This window comes from Vigna unguiculata, chromosome 11 (assembly GCF_004118075.2).
Source record: "Vigna unguiculata cultivar IT97K-499-35 chromosome 11, ASM411807v1, whole genome shotgun sequence".
Lineage (NCBI taxonomy): Eukaryota > Viridiplantae > Streptophyta > Magnoliopsida > Fabales > Fabaceae > Vigna > Vigna unguiculata.
In genome coordinates, this window is record NC_040289.1 from 20,219,369 (window position 1) to 20,238,475 (window position 19,107).

Sequence of the window (19,107 nt, forward strand, 5' to 3'; positions counted from 1 at the left end):
ACTTACCCCTATTTGTTTGTTTGTGTGTTTTTTGTGTGTGCGATGATCATATAACATATGTGTTATACAAGAGCAGATGATATCGTAGATGCTTTTGCCATGGAGTAGAATAACGAGAGGCTGGGGTCAACTTGAGATTTTATATTCTTTTATTAAGTTGTTTTACCATAAAGGTTCAAGACGATGTAAATTCTTTTGTTTGCGTTTGTTATTTGTAAATTTGGAGATGATGAGTTCATATTTATGCCCTCATTTAATGTTTAATTTTGAGTATTTAATTGAATTTTTATGCTTAAAAGAATGTCTTAATTGAGAATTTTGATAATTAGGTTTATTAAACTTGTGCGATAAAAATGTCTTAAATACTGATTTTAGTTGCATAAAATATTCTTGGATATTCTAACATTTGTTAATGAAGTTGAAGTTAAATTTGGTTCATTAAAGGTGTGAAATTGAATTGTTTAGAGTTACAAAATCAAGCAAAAATCACGTCATGTCATCAATCGACCACTTTCAAATTTGACCAATCATATGTTGCCACGTGTGAACCTCTCAATGGACAGTCAAAGATGGTCAAAGTCTAGTCAAAGTTAGTCAATGTTGGTCAAATAGAAAAGGGGTTAAGATGCAATTATTTATATATTTGGATTTCCCTACAAATTTGGACTGCAAGAGCACATGGGCTGAATTGGAATTTTGGGCAAGATTTAGTTGTTGCTAATTATTTACATATTTTTAGATAATTAATAAGATAATATCAACTGAGAATATCTTCTAGATATTTTAAAACTGATAAATTTGTTAACTTGAAGATATTGCACCAACAAATAAAATGACAATATCTTTCCAAATATTTTTAAATATTCATAATCACTATAAAGATAAATAATATTTATCTTTATCTTTATTTTAAAAGATAATTGAGAGATTTTAGCAACAAAAATGCTCAGTCCAAGTCCTATATAAAGAGACCAAGAGTGAAGCAGAAAAGATAAGCTCGACACTTCGGAGTTTAGGAACCCTTACGGGGACTAATTTCGTTCTCTCTCTCTCCACATTCTCTTCTTCTATTTTTATTTTATTTTGTATTTTCGGTATGGGTTCTGAGGTTAAAATGAATATTTGTTTGTTCTTTTGATTCTTGTTGTGATTTATTTTCATCTATGTCTTTTGCCTTTTAATCAAGTAAAAGTAATGATTTTTACATTGTAGCTAATTAGTGAGATGTTTTAATCTACATGCATCTTGATCACATGAGATCAAGGATTTTAATTTTAATTGAGAATGTACTTTGATTAAACTTAGAAACTTTCATGTGATTAGAGGTGTCAATTTGGCCCCTAGCCCACTCTTCATAAAGCCCCAGCCCCCAAAGCCCCCTCTCTAGTGGGTTAGGTCTAGGGCTAAGGTGTGTTAGGCCCCCCAAATAATAGTACATTAAGCCAAAGTCAAAGATCAAATCAAGCGAGCCGGACGGGTCTGAAGACCCAAACAGGCCCGACGAGCCAAACATGTTCAATCACCCGGACAAGTCCAAAGCCCCAAACGGGCTCAACGACCCGGATGGGCCCTAAGGCCTGAAAACCCAAATCAGCCTAACAAACTGGACGAGTTTGAAGACCTAGACATGTCTGACGACCCAGACAAGTCCGACTACCCACATGGGCCCAAAAACCTAGATGAACCAAAAGACCTGGAGGAGCCCGACGACCAGAATGGTCCCTAAGACCTAGAGAAGCCCACTACCTGAACGGGCGTGACGACCCAAACGGGCCCGACGACCCAGACGGGCCCGACGACCTAGATGGGCCCGATGACCCAGATAGGCCCCTTTGGGTAGTCGTCGGGCTCGTTTGGGTCGTCAGGCCCATCTGAGTTGTCAGGCCCAGACGTGTTGTTAGGCCCGTACGTGTTGTCAGGCCCGTTTGGGTCGTCAGGCTCGTCCGTATCATCGGGCATGTCTAGGTCGTCGAGCCTGTTGTAGTCGTCTAGCCTGTCAAGGTCATCGGGCCCGTCTAGGTCATCAGGCTCATCCTGGTTTTCAGGTCCATTTAGGTTGTTGGACCCGTTCGGGTCGTCTGGTCCGTCCGGGTTGTTTGGCCAGTTCAGGCTGTCGGGACCGTTTGGGTCGTCGGGCTCGTCCGGGTCGTCTGATGTACTCCAGGAATCTTTAATCTACTCCAGGAAGTAGATCCTGAATAGCTGGTAACAGTCCCTGATGTTTGAATGACAGAAAATAAATGTTAGTAGGCAATTAAGTTATAAAATTGGATCTAAAAGCTTAATGAAGATATTAGTGTACCTTTTGTTGGTTTGAAATCCAAGTACATCCTGTACACAATTGTGTCCCACCTATGTCCTCAATAAGGAGCTCCAAAAACCAGGTCCATGAATCCTTATTTTCCACCTCCACCACAGCATAAGCAATAAGTAACATTTGATCGTTCCCATCTCTTCCAACAGTAGTTAATAACTCTCCTCCATACTTCCCTTTCAAAAAGCATTCATCTAGTCCAATTATGGGTCTGCAAGATATAAAACTGTCTTTGCAAGCTTTGAAACATGAATAAAACCTTTGGAACATAGGTTGACCTTCATTCTCATTCACTTTTAATTTCACTGTTGATCCAGGATTAGTTCTGAGAAGTTCATGTGCATAATCATAAAGCCTCTTGTATTGTTCTGCAAATGACCCCTCAACATTGTCTTCGGCCATTGCCTTTGCCCTATAGGCCATACACCTAGAAATACCTATGTTATATTTCCTGCTAACCTTTTCTCTAATTTCCACACCCTTGGTTTTTGGATTGGATCTAACAGTCTTCTCCAATCTCTTACTTAGCCATTTAGAATTAATTAAACGAATATTGAACTCTCTGCTGCAGGTGTGCTGGTCAATCATTATCCTCAATTGCTACGTCTTCATTGAAGTCATATATCCACAGTATGCATACCACGAACATTTTCCATCTGCACCCAAACATTTAACTCTAACTCTTCTTTTATCACTTTTACAAATTTTCAGACTTCTTACATTTTCCAAAGCATAGGTCCTAATGGCTTCCACAAATTCTGACTTCTCAGCGAAATATGTACCAACCTCCCACTTATATTCACTCATGGATTTGGGCATTGAAAATGTATCAAATTTACCATAACCTTACTCACTATCATCTGTGTCATCAAGATCACCTTCACCAATAGGTGCATCAATGTCCAATTCCTCTAAATGCCACTCATTATCTGATAACCCTCTATCTGCCATTACAGGGGGATGTGACTCTCCTCACTTGTTGAATCAGAACCCATGTTATTGGTGGATGGACCACCCAATTCCTCTCCAATGCTTCCCACCTCAACAGGTACACTACCCTACCATTTATGAGGTTCGTGCTCTATATCCGCATCAACGGAGACATCTACTAATCCTTCATCATGAATACCATGAAAACTCCCTTGAGTACTTCCATGACGGCCAGAATCACTCCAACTGTCCACAAGAGCAACTCTATCACTTGTACCAACATTGTCTAAACCAACAGTATGTTCCCCATGAGGTTCAGCTTGTAAAGGTTCAGGTTCTAAACCTTGAGCTTTTAAAGGTTTAGCTTCTAAAGGTTCAGGTTTAACAACTTCACCTTCAATAGTGTCACTTTCAACACCTTCACCTCTTTTAAGTTCACCTCCAACAAGTTCATCTTCAACAGGTACAGTCTGAACACCTTCAGGTTCAGCTTCAACATGTGCAGGACCACCCTCTCCCACCTTATCTAACTCACACTCACCCTCTCCAACAGGTTCCGATTGACCTGCATCTCCCACCTTATCCACAACATCCTGTTTTTCACCACCCAACTCACCAACTTCGCCCACCTCACCACCATCTGCTGTTTCAACATTATACTCCAACATTTCTATTATTTGTGGTTCATCACACATCCTATGCACAACAAAAAGATGAACCTCACCAAGTATCCTAGCAATGGTTACCATGTGCATGGCCCCACAATCATCACTTAAGAGCTCTAACCTATCCTCCAAAACCGAACCACCTCCCACACAATACCACAAATCATTCCCCCCAACATATCTGATCTCTTTCAAGATACTTAAGACCTCAAAATAACTCTAACAATCTGGGTCACAAGAAAGCTGATAAAGGATTGATCCCTACAAAGGATGATGGCCCATGGCACATGCTTAGAAGAAAGGGAGTTCCTTGATCCCTTCCTTTGCTTTTATTTTCTTTAGTTTAAAATTCCTTTAAGTTGGCTTGGTTGACTATTTTTGAGTTGACTTGTTGACCTTGACTTTGGGTTAACTTGTTGACTCAAAAGATTAGCTTAACCTTAAACCAACATGCTAATAAATTCCTTAATTTGCTTTTGTAGGAATAAGAAAGGAGGAGGACCACATAGGAGACACTTGGCGTCCTAAGGAAGAGAGAGAAGGAATAAGACTTTCTAGAAGCAACTAGAAAGGGGAGGCCCACATGCCTTGGACACCAAGTCTTCTAGAATGTTCTAGAACCTTCCTTTGGGAGCCTTGGCCATGAAGACTTGCCACCTAGATGGCTTGGACGAAAATTCACCCATGTGCACCCTAGGATGACCTACTTTCTAAAACATGCTAGGTTTCTTTTGTAATCCTTTAACTTATTTGTTTTGCTAAGGGGCCCCTAGACTTGTCTATTTAAGGGGACCTCTAACACTTGTACAAGGGTTGAACATTTTGGAGAATTTATACACTTTGTGTTTCAACCTTTTGTGAGAGTATTCCTCCTTAGGGAGTGGAGTTCTTTCAAGCCTTATCTTGCCTTGGCAAGTGGCGGCATACACCACTCATCTTCAAGGTTGCCATGGCTTCTTCTAGCCTAGCGTTGTAGTGGCGTGAATCCTCCATTCCTCCCCTTTCCCTTGCTTTTCATTTTATGTTTCTTTACTCTTCTTGGTTTATATTGTTTCTATTATATGTTTTTCCTTTTGGTTTCTTACTCTCTATCAATCCATCCTCCTCCTCTCTAGAACCTTGGAAAGGAACCTTCACATCTAGATAGCTTGCTATCTTAATGTCCAGTGGGGATTTCCTTGGTTTTCTTAATCAATCATCACCATATTCATTAATCTTCTAAAAGGAACAAGATAATCCTTCATCATTTGGTATCTAGAGCTTTGGTTGTCCTTGAATATGGTGTTTTCATGTTCTAACCTTGTCTTGTGTAGCTATCTTTGAATGGTCCACATAAAAACAATGCTGGCAGAAACTGTTCACGATTTTAAAAGATTAAACTGCACCTGTTGTCCAAAAATTACGTTCTTGATGTCAAAAGAAAGCTCTGTTAGTCTAGTTTTTAACAAAAAAAGAACCAATGCATTTGGAGTTCTGTGGAGAGAGTTATGATTAAAATATTAAGCAAAGGTCAGAGCTGCCGAGATCACCGCGAATCAACGTTTTTCAGGTTATGTTAGGCAGTTTTGGCTACTGTTTTTGTTACTCTTCTTACTCCTAAATGTTGTTGGATAACATGTCTTTGTGTGCTTAATCATTGACCTTCATTTCCAAAAGTTTAAATGCATGATAGCTACATGTTTGAGTCTTTAAATGTGCCTAACTTTTGCTTGAGGCATATGTCATATGTTAGCTTGAAGTTTTCTCGTTCTTGTTATTCTAAGTATTTAAATATTGCATTCACCTTATGTCTTGTTTGATGTATGCTCCTTGAACTTGATTTTTGGCCTAAAAATTTGGGAACTAAATGTCCAAGCCACCCAAAACACCTTTCTCATCATTTTGTGAAACTAGTTTTTCAAAGAAGAAAAATTTTGGTACACTTTTACAATCTTACCGAGAGAAATATGGCTCTTTGATGAACCAAAATTGTGTTTCCACTAAGTGTTATGGTACTAGTTTTCATATTTGGGTGTTGGGTGATATTGGCTAATTAGTTTCATGCTTAAAACTTGGTTATGATCTTTCTTGGTGTATGCACGATTTGAGACTTGGTGATGCATAGTTCAAGTATTTTTCCAAGAGTCTTTTCATGTGCTTTTCTTGCTTGTTTTGATTTAAAGTTTTGTCACCTTGATATCCTTTCCTTAGAGTTTAGCTTTCTTGGCTTTAAGTACTTTTATTGCTTGTCTTTAGGTTCTTTGTTTTGTCTTAGTAGTTTTCTTCCTTTGCTTTCTTTTGAGTGTAGTGGCCAATCCACTTGAACTTGTCTTGAAAAGGTTTCCAAAAACTTTGAAAGCATTTCACTCCTTGGAGGAGCTTTGAGTGTAGCCTTGCCTTGTTACTTTGGGAGTGTGATCTAAACACTTGGGTTGCATTTTGGGTTGGATTTGGTCTCGATTTTCGTGTTGTCTAACCCCTAATCCATTTATTTTGTCTCGGATTTGAGTATTTTTGTTGTAGGAATCATGGCAAGTTCATCAAATGCACCTACACCAAACAAAAATAATACATTGATGAGATTGCTTCGGGATTTGGAGTTGTCTAGGAAGGAGGCCTTTGAACAATTGAGAAAGGACAAGGAGCAAAGTGACCTAAGAATCCAAGAGCACATTCAAAGGCTTGAAGCTAAGGAGCAAGAAAGAGAGGCTAGGAAAAGATGGAATTCTAGGCGCAAACCATCACAAGAGAAGCAAACTCCAAAGATTCCTAAGTTCAAAGGAGAAAATGACCCAAACATCTACATTGAGTGGGAACAAAAAGTGGACCAAATTTTTACCATTCATGTAGTTAGTCATCAAAAGCAAGTAGATTTGGTAGTCTTAGAGTTTGAGGATTATGCCATGACTTGGTGGCATCAATTATGTATGGACAATATTAACCAAGAGTCACTCGCGACTTCTTGGAGGGACCTTAAAAATTTGATGCGCGCTAGATTTGTTCCTTCCTACTATAGGAGGGAGACTCTTTTGAAGCTCCAAAGGCTTCAACAAGGGTCCATGTGTGTGGATGAATATTACAAGTTAATGGAGTCCATGCTTCTAAAAGTAAGACTCCAATTTGAAAGTGAAGAGGAAAAGGTAACTAGATTTGTGAGTGGGTTAAGGAGGGACATACAAGATTTAGTAGAGTTATATGAGTGCTCCTCTCTTGACAAAGTTTTACATTTGGCCACCAAAGTTGAAACTCAATTGCAAAAGAAAAAAAAGGCCAAGAGGAGTGGTTCATACAATGACTACTATTCTAATACTTGGAAAGATAAAGAAAGAAAACATGATAAATTACCACTCAAGATTTCCCAAGACCCACCTCCTAGGACTAATTCATCTAGGCCTTCTAATGAAACTCCTCATTCTTCTCAAGGTATAAGGATAAGTTCTATAAAATGTTTTAAGTGTTTGGGATATGGGCACATAGCTTCAAATTGTCCTACCAAAAGAACCATGGCCTTAAACCTTAAAAGAGAAATAAAGAGTGAACATTCTTCTCCCCCTTCCCCCAAAAGTACTTCTTCCCACACTTCTTCTTCAAGTGAAAGAATTAAACCCCTTGAAGGTGGATTGTTAATGATAAGGCACCAACTAAGACAAGTTTCTAAGGAACTTGACCCTTCTCAAAGACAAAACATTTTTCATTCAAGGTGCCATATCAATGACAAACTATGTCCCCTCCTTATAGATAATGGAAGTGGTATAAATGTGGCTAGCACAAGGGTTGTGGACAAGCTTGGCTTGAAAACTATCCCTCATGCCAAGCCCTACAAGCTATCATGGCTTAAGGAAGAAGACATTAAAGTAACTCAGCAAGTCCTCATTAACTTTTCAATTGGAAATTTTAAAGATGAGGTGTTTTGTGATGTTATGTGATGTTGTGCCTATGGAAGCAACTCATATTTTGCTAGGTAGGCCATGGCAATTTGATAGAAAAGTCTTTTATGATGGCCATGCTAACACCTATGCTTTCTCCTTCCAAGGCAAGAAGTTCACACTCCTACCTCTCTCACCCAATCAAGCAAATGAGGACAAAAATAAAATAAAAGATGAAAAAGAAAAAGAAAAGGGGCAAGCTTTCACCAAGGAGTTACTTGCCTACAAAAAGAGTTTTTCAAAGCAAAAGGTGCAACACCACTCTTCATTCTCTTCCCAAACAAAGAGAGATGAACAAAAACACAAGCAAGAAAAGGAGAGTGGCATTAAAAAGAAAGAGGGCATCTCCAAGACTAGGGATCAAATCCTTAAAGATGAAGAAAGTTCTCATCAACTCAAGTCAAGCTCCATCAACAAAGACTTCAAGAATTTGAGGTCAAATTCTCTCCAACAAGGGGAGAATGATAAAGGATTGATCCCTACAAAGGATGATGGCCCATGGCACATGCTTAGAAGAAAGGGAGTTCCTTGATCCCTTCCTTTGCTTTTATTTTCTTTAGTTTAAAATTCCTTTAAGTTGGCTTGGTTGACTATTTTTGAGTTGACTTGTTGACCTTGACTTTGGGTTAACTTGTTGACTCAAAAGATTAGCTTAACCTTAAACCAACTTGCTAATAAATTCCTTAATTTGCTTTTGTAGGAATAAGAAAGGAGGAGGACCACATAGGAGACACTTGGCGTCCTAAGGAAGAGAGAGAAGGAATAAGACTTTCTAGAAGCATCTAGAAAGGGGAGGCCCACATGCCTTGGACACCAAGTCTTCTAGAATGTTCTAGAACCTTCCTTTGGGAGCCTTGGCCATCATGAAGACTTGCCACCTAGATGGCTTGGACGAAAATTCACCCATGTGCACCCTAGGATGACCTACTTTCTAAAACATGCTAGGTTTCTTTTGTAATCCTTTAACTTATTTGTTTTGCTAAGGGGCCCCTAGACTTGTCTATTTAAGGGGACCTCTAACATTTGTACAAGGGTTGATCATTTTGTTATAAACTTTGTGCATTCAACCACCAATTTTCGTGAGCTCTCCTTCCTAGAAGTGAACTCACCTTTGCCTTATCTTGCTTGCAAGTGGCGGCACCATCACTCATCTCTAGGGCTTGGTTGGCTTAGATCCCCCCTATGAGTGGCGTGCTTCTTCCATTCTTCATCTTCTATGCTTTCCATTTTTATTGTTTATTCTTTCATTTTGCTCTTTAGTGTTGTTATTGTTGTGTGTGTTTAAGCTTGAATCCAACTCTCTTCTTCCTTTCATGAGCTTGAGAAATGAACCTTCACATCTAGATAGCATGCTATCTTAATGTCCAGTGGGAATTTTCAAAAAGCTTTCTTAAACAACTTCACCATATTCATAACTCTAAAAGGAAACAAGATAATCCTTCATCATTTGGTCACAAGAAAGCGTTCTACTTTCCCCATAAGCATATATAAGTTTCCCCTCATTCATAAATTTCCCTCCATGATGGAACACTACATCAAACTTTTCCTCGTCCATTTATAATACTCACCAACTACACCTATATAATATTCATATACAGACAAACATTAAAAAAATTAAAAAATACAAAGTACAGAAATACACGATATCACTTTCAAAAAAGGGGGACCACAACGAAAAAATAAAGGAGCACATGCTATGACACAGACCCATGCTCAAATAAGCACACTATTTTGTAATACACTGCATTTCACCGACAACACTACCATTTCCTTTCCAAAAATCAAACTTTTCAACCGACCAAAAAAGGCACCGAACAAATGCACCCAACAAAAGCACCGAACCAAAATAGGGAAAGTCACTAACCTGAGATTGCTCCAACGTTTGAGATGAATGCAATGAAGTCAATATCCTCAGATTGCACGCGTGATGACGATGGAGAAGGACACCGATCGCACTCCACAGCTTCCACCACAGTTTCCCCAATTTTACCCGAGCTTTCTTTTTTAAAAACCTTAAACCTAATTTCGCAATTCTAATTTTTTTGAAAAATAATTATCCCACCTTAAATTATAAAAACCCTGAACCCTAATTTAATTTAACATTTTTTCCTGCCAAGTCACTGTTCAAGAATTGGTCAACCTTGTCATGTCACTGTTCACCAAACGCCATCAACAGGTACCAATTTGAGATTTCGAGTCCAAAATGGAGACCAAAGGCATAATTAAACCTAATATTTAATTGAGAATGTACTTTGGTTAAATTTACTACGACTAATTTACAAAGTTCTTACTTTTAATCGAAAATGTACTTTGGTTAATAATGAGAACACCAACAAATTAATTGAGAATTTACATTGATTAATTTGGAAATCTACAACAATAAGCAATAATCTTTAGACAATTGATGATGTATCTATTTTGAAAAAGCAGTGGAATCAATCTATTTTCTTTATCATTGTTTTATATCTTTTTTATCTTTTTCCAAATTTATATCTTTATTTCTTATTTTATTTGATTAACCTTTTGGTATAGTTTTTATAAGAGCTCATTTGTTAGAAATCAGTTCCATGTTCCTTGGGAGACGACTAAGGGTTGACTTTACCCATACTAATCTTTTGGCTACTTTCTTAACAATACTGAAGTTGTTACAAATAAGTAGTATTAATTTGATCGCTTCACGTCAGTATTATCAGTAGAAAAATTGAGGTAGTAAAATACACAATTTAAATTAAATTATAAGTTTTTTTATTAGTACGTTTTCAACGATAATCATTTTCTACTAAATGTGTTCATTTTATAACTTTCCGTGACATCCCAAATTGGGGTGTTACATCTTTCATGCATGCTATGCAATTTTGCAATGCTTTTCTACATGTTTTTTCATGTGGGGCCAATAGAAATGTTCCTTTAAGACTTACAACGTCCTTATTAGGCCCAAAATGTCCCATCAAACTTTCCTCATGTGCATCTCTAATGAGTGATGCTTTTAGGAAAACCTTGGGGTATGCAAAGCCTCTTTCCTTTGAAAAGGTATTGATTGAAGAGGTAGAAATCTTTGTAGGCCCCTAGGTGGAATTCACTAAAAATGGAGGAGAAATCATCATCCTTTGCATAAAAATCCTTAGCTAAGATATTTTGTTTCAAGCATGGAAAGGAGAGAATGCCTTCTTGAAAATGCATTTGCTACTATGTTGGCTTTTCCTTGTTTTTGTTTTATCATAATGGGGAATTTTTCAAGAAACTCTATTCACCTTGCATTCTCTTGTTTAACTTGCCTTGGCTTTTCAAAAAATTTAGGGATTCATGATCACTATGGAATACACACTCCTTGGAAAGAAGGTAGTGTTGCCAAGTTTGCAAAGTTCTCACAAAAGCATAAAGCTCCTTGTCATAGGTGGAGTAGTTTATGTGACTTCCCTTAAGTTTCTCACTAAAAAAGGATATTGAGTGTCCCTCTTGGAGAAGCATGACCCCAATTCCCACATTCGATGCATCACACTTAATTTCAAATGTTTTGCAGAAGTTATGAAGGGCTAGGAGTGGAGCATTGATCAATTTTTGTTCTAAATATTCAAAGGCCTTTTTTTTATCAACCCCCAACTTGAACTCCACACCTTTTTTAACCAATTCGTTCAAAGGGGTGGCTATTGTGCTAAAATTTGGCATAAACCTTCTATAAAAACTAGCCAACCCATGAAAAGACCTAAGCTCACTCACATTCTTTGGTGTAGGCCACTCTTTAATGGCCACCACTTTTTCTTGGTCCACATTGACCCCATGTTGATTATTTTGAACCCTAGGAAGATCACATGATTCATCCCAAAGATGCATTTTTCCATGTTAGAATACAACGACTCCTTCCTTAGGGTCTCTAGCATACTTTTGAAATGATGCAAATGATCTTCTTTAGAAAAGCTATAGATGATAATGTCATCAAAGTAGACTACTACAAACTTGCCTAAGAATTTTCTAAGCACATGATCATGAATCTCATGAAGGCACTAGATGCATTGGTCAAACCAAAAGGCATGACTAACCACTCATACAATCCAAACTTAGTCTTGAAAGAGGTTTTCCATTCATTACCTTCCTTGATTCTAATTTGATTGTATCCACTCTTTAAGTCTATTTTGGAAAAGATAGTAGCACAATGTAGCTCATTTAACAAATCATCTAACCTAGGAATGGGATGTCTATACTTGATGGTGATGTTGTTAATGGCCTTACAATTTATGCACATTCTCCATGTTCCATCCTTTTTGGGAACTAGAATCACGGACATTGGACAATGACTCATCTAAAACTAAAGATAAGTCTTTAATACATCTAAAGTGAGGTTTTTGGAAGGAGGTAGAAGACTCACTAGGATAAACTGTAAAAATTTGTTTTATGGCAAGCATTACCTTTTTTATCCCTTTGAGGGAGATCGTGCTCTTCTTGGTCTCTTTCCATGCCATTGCGCCTTCTTTTGCGCCTTCTCCTCCTTTCTTTTCTTTAACATTTGCATTTGGTCCTCATTGACTTCCTTGGGTGATAGAGGCCAAAGTGTAATCTTTTTGCCTTATCAGTTAAAAGAAAATTTGTTGTTATGACCATCATGAAAAGATTTTGTATCAAATTGCCAAGGCCTCCCAAGTAAAATATGAGTTGCTTTCCATATGCACTAAGTCACATAAAACCTCATCTTTGTAATTTCCAATGGAGAAGTTGATGAGGACATGTTTGTCAACTTTAATCTCTCCTTCTTCACTAAGCCAAGAAAGCTTATAAGGTTTGGCATCCGAGATGGTTTTCAAGCCAAGCTTGTCCACAACCCTTGTGCTAGCCACATTCACACAACTTTCACTATCAATTATGAGTGAGTAAAGTTTATTATTGATTATGCATCTTAGTGAGAAAAAAATTCCCTTTGATATTCTAATTCCTTTGGGACTTGACCCAATATATGCCTAACCACCAATAAACTTCCTAAATTAGGTTTGATTTCATCCTCACTTGAAGAAGAGGAAGAAGTGTGTGAGGAAAAGCTTTTGGAGGATGAGGGGGAAAAGTGTTCACTTTCAACCTCTCCTTTAGAGTTCAAGATCATGTTCCTTTTGGTTGGGCAATTTGAAGCAATGTGCCCATATCCCAAACACTTAAAACATTTGATAGAACTAGTTCTTAAACCTTGGATTAGCATGTGAAACTCTAGTCGAATTCGTCCTAGGTGAGTGGTTTTGGAGATTTTTGGAGGGTGTTCTTTCATCTTTTCTTTCCTTACCCTTCCATGTTTTTCAGTAGTATTCATTATAAGAAGTATTCTTCTTGGCCTCTTGTTTCTTTTTCAATTGGCTTTCAACTTATAAGGCCAAATACAAAATCTTATCAAGTGTGGAATACTCATAATTCAACTACATCTTGAATTTCTCTTTTAATACCACTCACAAACCTAGCTACCTTTTCTTCTTAACTTTCAAATTGGAGTCCTACTTTTAAAAGCATGGACTCCATGAGCTTGTAATTTTCATCCAATACTTTTAGAAACATGGACTCTTTGGAGCTTCAAAAGAGTCTCCCTTCTATGGTTGGAGGGTACAAACCTAACGAGCATCAAATGTTTAATTTCCCTCTAAGAAGTCGCGAATGACTCTTGGTTAATATTGTCCATACAAGTTGATGCCTCCATGTCATGGCATAATCCTCCAATTCTAACACTACCAAATCTACCCACTCTTGGTCCCTAGTTAAATAAATGTTAAAAATTTGATCTATATTTTGTTCCCATTCAGTGTAGATGTTGGGGTCATTTTCTCCTTTTGAACTTGGGAATCTTGAATGGTGGGGGTTGTCTTTGAGATAGAGAGTTGCATCTCCTTCCTCCATCATCAAACTCATGCTTTCTTCTCCTCCTATCAACATCATAAAAGCTCTTGGATGAAGATTCTTAGCCACTCTTCAAAAGGAGACAATGTGGTATTTTAATAAGGCCAAAAGGAGCTTTAGGAAAAGAAGACAAAAGGTACAAAGGTACTTATGCTCTTGCTTTATGCTTTTGGCTTTCCTCTCTCCTCCACCTAGGCTCCACCTTATCCATGCTCTCTACTCATATTGTGCCACCTAGCCATGCTCCTTACTCCTAATTACCCTACAAAACAATTAAACATAGATTAGCATGTTGGCTTAAGTCAAGTCAATTTTAGTCAACAAGTCAACAAAAATTTAGTCAACTAAGTCAACTTAGGGAAATCAGAATAAAGAGATAGAAAATAAAGATGAGGATGAAGGATTAGAAGTCTCCCCTCTAGTCACACTTCTTGTAATCCTTCTTGGGAGAGCTTCCATGGAAACTTGTGTGGTAAAGACTTCATCATCAAATATTATGTTAACGGAGTATATGGCCCTAGGATAAAAATTTCTTTCAATAATTAGCAAATTTTGAACCTATGTTGGTTTAGAGGCTAATTTATGGGTTCTCTACTGGGAGGAATGGTGGGGTGCGTCTACTGTTCTTCGAAAACGATTTCATTTATGCACTACTTATTTTAATAAAAACCCTTAAATGGATGAAACAATGTTATTGGAGTGCAATGCTTCTTTGTCTTCAAAAGGTATCAGGTAATGTTCTTAATATTGTACTTTGTCTCTTTCTTTTTTCTTCAGTACATCTAAATGTACAAATATATATTATACATTATTGTCTTTATATAATGCTTTTCCTTAAGAATATTCATGTCTCTGTCTTTTATAATCAGTTCAATAAATTATTTTAGGTTTATTCATGTTTTTTAGGAGTAATTCATGAATACAAGTTTGAATCTTAAAGAGACATGGATGGAAGTTTTGGGTTAATTATGGTGGTAGCAAAGTTTTGGAGTTAGAAAACATTATCCTACCAAGGGTAACAATGATGGGTCTATTACTTCTTACTTATATGTTTGTTGCAAGGAAGGTATACGAAAAGTAGATAAATGAAAGTTATAGACTAATTGATTTTATTGATGATCATAATCACCCCTTTATCCACTAGAAACAGTTCATATGTTAGCTTCTCATTGAAAAATAATCGATTGTCAAGCATATGATCTTGAAATAGCATAATATGTAGGCATTCAAATAAAGGCATCATTTGATTTGATGAGTAAATATGTAGGAGATGGAGAGAATCTGTGCTATACAAGAGAAGATGCAAAGAACTATCTGAATTCAAAGAGACAGAGAGATATGGCATATGGTGAAGCTGGAAACTTGTTACAATATTTCCAACAACAACTAATAGATAATCCTTCATTTTTATGCCTGCCAAATGGATTTGGAAGAACAAATGACAAAGATATTTTGGGTTGATGCAAGTAGAGCAGTCAAAACCGGTAACCTGACCTGACCCGACTCGACCCACCATGGGTTGATCACTTAGTGAGCCAACCCAACCCGACTTACTTATTAGCGAGCCAAAAAAATTCGAACCCGACCTGGCCCACCATAGGTTGTTGGGTTAAATGGGTTGGCTCACGAGTTCACTTAATTAAAAAAAATATTTTATTTTTATTTTTTTTTAGTCAAAACTAAATTATAATTATAATTAAAATCTAAATAAACTTCAATACAATCGAAATACAAACCAAAATCACAAAAATACAAATTATTTATGTGTTGGCTAAGAAAAATAACCTAACATGACCCAAATGCAAAGCCCAACTTAACAAAAAACACTTTTATAACCATTTATTTGCGGGTTGGTGAGCCAACCTAGTTCACCACGGTTTCAATCCAAGTGAGCCAAGTTCTAGGTGAGCCGGGTCAAACATCCACACATATTGAAATTTGTAAAAATATTTCAACCCAACCCGGCCCAAACCCGTGGTGAGCCGGGTTGGCTCGCGGGTTCCAACCCATTTTGACAACTCTAGATGCAAGAATGTTATTTGATTATCAATGTTTTGGAGATGTCATTTCTTTGGATACAACATATTGTACAAACAGACATAGCCCCCCTGCAATTTTCTTGCGAATTAATCATTATAGAGGAGGGGTGATATTTGGCGTAGCCTTATTGTATGACGACACCATTGAGTCCTTCAAATAGTTATTTCAAACTTTTTTGCAAGCACATAATCAAAAAAATCCATAAATTGTTTTTATTGATCAAGACCAAGCCATGAAAAGAGCATTAGAGGAGATTATGCTGATGACAAAGCATGGTTTGTGCACATGGCATATAATGAAGAATGGAGTAAAGCATCTAAAAAATTTAATGAAGGATGATTCACATTTTTTACGAGATTTAAAGAAGTGTATGTATCATTATCAAGAATAAATAGATTTTGAAAACTCATTGAAAGATTTATTGGTGAAATATAATGTTGAAGAAAATACACGGTTAAATGCAATTTATCAGAAAAAAGAGAAATGGGCAGCATGTTATATGAAGAATGATTTTATAATTGGCATGAAGACCACACAACTAAGTGAAAGAATTAACTCGAATATAAAGACTTGCACTAGACCTAATATGAATATCAATCAATTTTTTCAGCAATTTGAACGAATTATTCAAGAAAAAAGATATAATGAGTTACATCATGATTATGAGATGCGCCAAAAGATACCAAGAATGATAGTACAAAATTCACCCTTGTTTCGACAACTTTCACAAGTATACACTCCTATGTTCGACCTGGTTCAACGAGAATAGGATCTAGTAACTACAACAAACATAATTGAAAGAAAAGAAACAAATGCATGTTGTGACTATGTCATGAAAATTGTTGATGAAAAAGGAGAATTGATGTAATCCCAACAAGGCTTATAGCTTGGGCAACGCCTAGGCCCAAATCATGCTCAAGGCCCAATCCATGGCCATCATGCACCTTTAAGCCCAAGTCCATCACGAGGCCCAATAATAAGGGGAATGATAAAAAAGATCAAATTGGGCTTCATTCAAGATGGCCCAAACCCACATGGACTTCTCATACTCTTCACATGGGCCAAAGAAGATGTGAAGATTTGAAGAGGTGTCTCAAAGAGCAATAGAATAGCAATAATATTGGCCCATTGTTTAGGCTTTGCTTTCTAGAATAATAAGTCAAACAATGAGTAGTTGAATTGATAAAATTGGGCTTGACTATGCTCAATAGGAGATTTGTCCATGAGCTATCAAAAGAGCCAAGGTGGACTAAGTGGAAGTCAACACTTCTTTCTACACCTCATGGATTCAAAGCATCCAAGGGTTAGGAATGCTTCCTCCTTTTCCAAGGCATCATCCAATGGCCAAGATCAAGCCTTCTTCTCCAAGCTAGCATCAAAGGCCAAGATGCTTTCTCCTTCTCATCCAAGGGTGAAGATTCCTCATGTTTAATGGCTTGAGTATAAAAGCCTTAATTTTTCAGCATTGTACTCACTCTTGAATTTTTGTGCAATAGACACTTTGAGTTGAGAACACTCCTCACTATTGCCACTTTAGAGTCATCTTTTAGAGAGCTTACTCTCTTTACCTCTAGCCCCCTTCCTAGGCTAGAACTATTTCTAAATTGCTCACCCTTTCACCTATCCATTGCAAGCAAGAGCCTACAAACTTGCCTTCCACTCCTTCATGCTTCCTCCATCATTTTCGCTGCACTTGGAGCTCCATGTCTCCACCAAGCTCCATCAAGAATGGAGAGTTTCACATGAGTCATATTTAGAGGGAGAGTGGGCAATTACTTGTAGTTGTAGAAAATTTAAACAATGGGGAATATTGTGTTGTCATTCATTGAGAATATTATTTTGGAAGGATATCAAGCTTCTCCTAGAAAAATATATATTAAAGAGGTGGACAAGAGATGCACGAAGTGATAGAATGACATATATCCTCGTTTAAAACTTAATAGGATAACCACTTTGTTTAATCTTTTCAAGCAAGGGTTTCACTTGCCAACAAGAATGCTAATAGCCAAAACATTAATAAGCAAATAAAGTTTCACATAAATATATATATATATATATATATATATTTGGATGGCTCATTTTTAGTGTGTTTGAAGGGGTGAGATCATGGTGTTTAGGTGTTTTCAAGAGAGGTTCGGCCAAATAAGGAGGAAGGGTGGTTACAGGAAACCTAGAAGGGGTGTTGTAGCCTTTGGTGACCTAAAAGAGTATTATGACACAAGTTTGGCAGCATAACAATACTCAACTCATAAGGTGATTTTTATATGGGGGAGACACCTTTATTTATAGCACAAGAAACCTGAGTGGTGTCTCAAAGAAGGAGAGGATAAAAGCCTAATAAAGAGAAGGAAAGAAACTTTGAGGCCTACAACCTTCTAGAAAGATTTTCCATGTGGCATGATCTATATATCTCACTAATGGCCCATGAAGTTAAGCGCTTGGGCCCACCTTTCATAGATGAAGTCCACTCTTCTTGTTTGTGATTGGTCATGGCTAGTGGGGCCATTATCCCCTCCCTCTTATAAAGGATTTGTCCTCAAATCTTCATGTTCCTCCATGACAAAATGCTTATTATTATTGGTCATCTTGTGCATCCAATCCTCTAGGATCAAAGACCCATCTACAGTAGTCATGAATTAAAATTTCAACAAATTTATGTACAACAGACAAAATATATGTGAATGAAAAATTATAAGAAGGCCTTACGTTAATTTTGAAAGAATTTCCTTGAGGACTTTGAAGGCCCACTCCACAAAATTTTTTTCTCTGCTGTGAGTTAATAGTAACCTAGAAGGTGTTAGCACAAATGGCTTGGATGATTTGGTGCTTGAAGATTTGATGAAAATATATGAAGTCATTGCATTGGAACATGTTGGAACCATGATTAAATTGATGAAGATGTGAAGATTTGATGTTTCACGTGTTGATCAGGCCTCGTGTGTGTGTTATATTTGGATTACTCGTGAAGAAAACAAGCTTGAAGAAAAGAATTTACTGTGTAGACCATTTAGCATTGTATAGATGTATAAGGTCTTATTTGTGTCTTTTAATCTATTGAATTGTTTTTCAACAAGTTAAATGGTTTCTTTTAATCTGTTGAATGACTTTTTAACAAGTTAAAAGGTTTGTTGCAGTAGTTTTAATTGTTACATACTCAATTAGTTGATTTATTTTTTAATTGATTTATTTCACTTAAGTTAAGTGAAGTCCATCGATTGATGGGAAAATCAACCTATTGAATTTCTTAACAGTTTAACTATAAATTTTGTTTTTCTCAAGGGAGAGGTAAGACTTACCATTTTGAGTGCAAAATCATTGAATATTAAGTGGAAAACTCTCTCTCTCTCTCTTTCTCTCTTGATCATACAGAAGTGTAGCTATTGAAGAT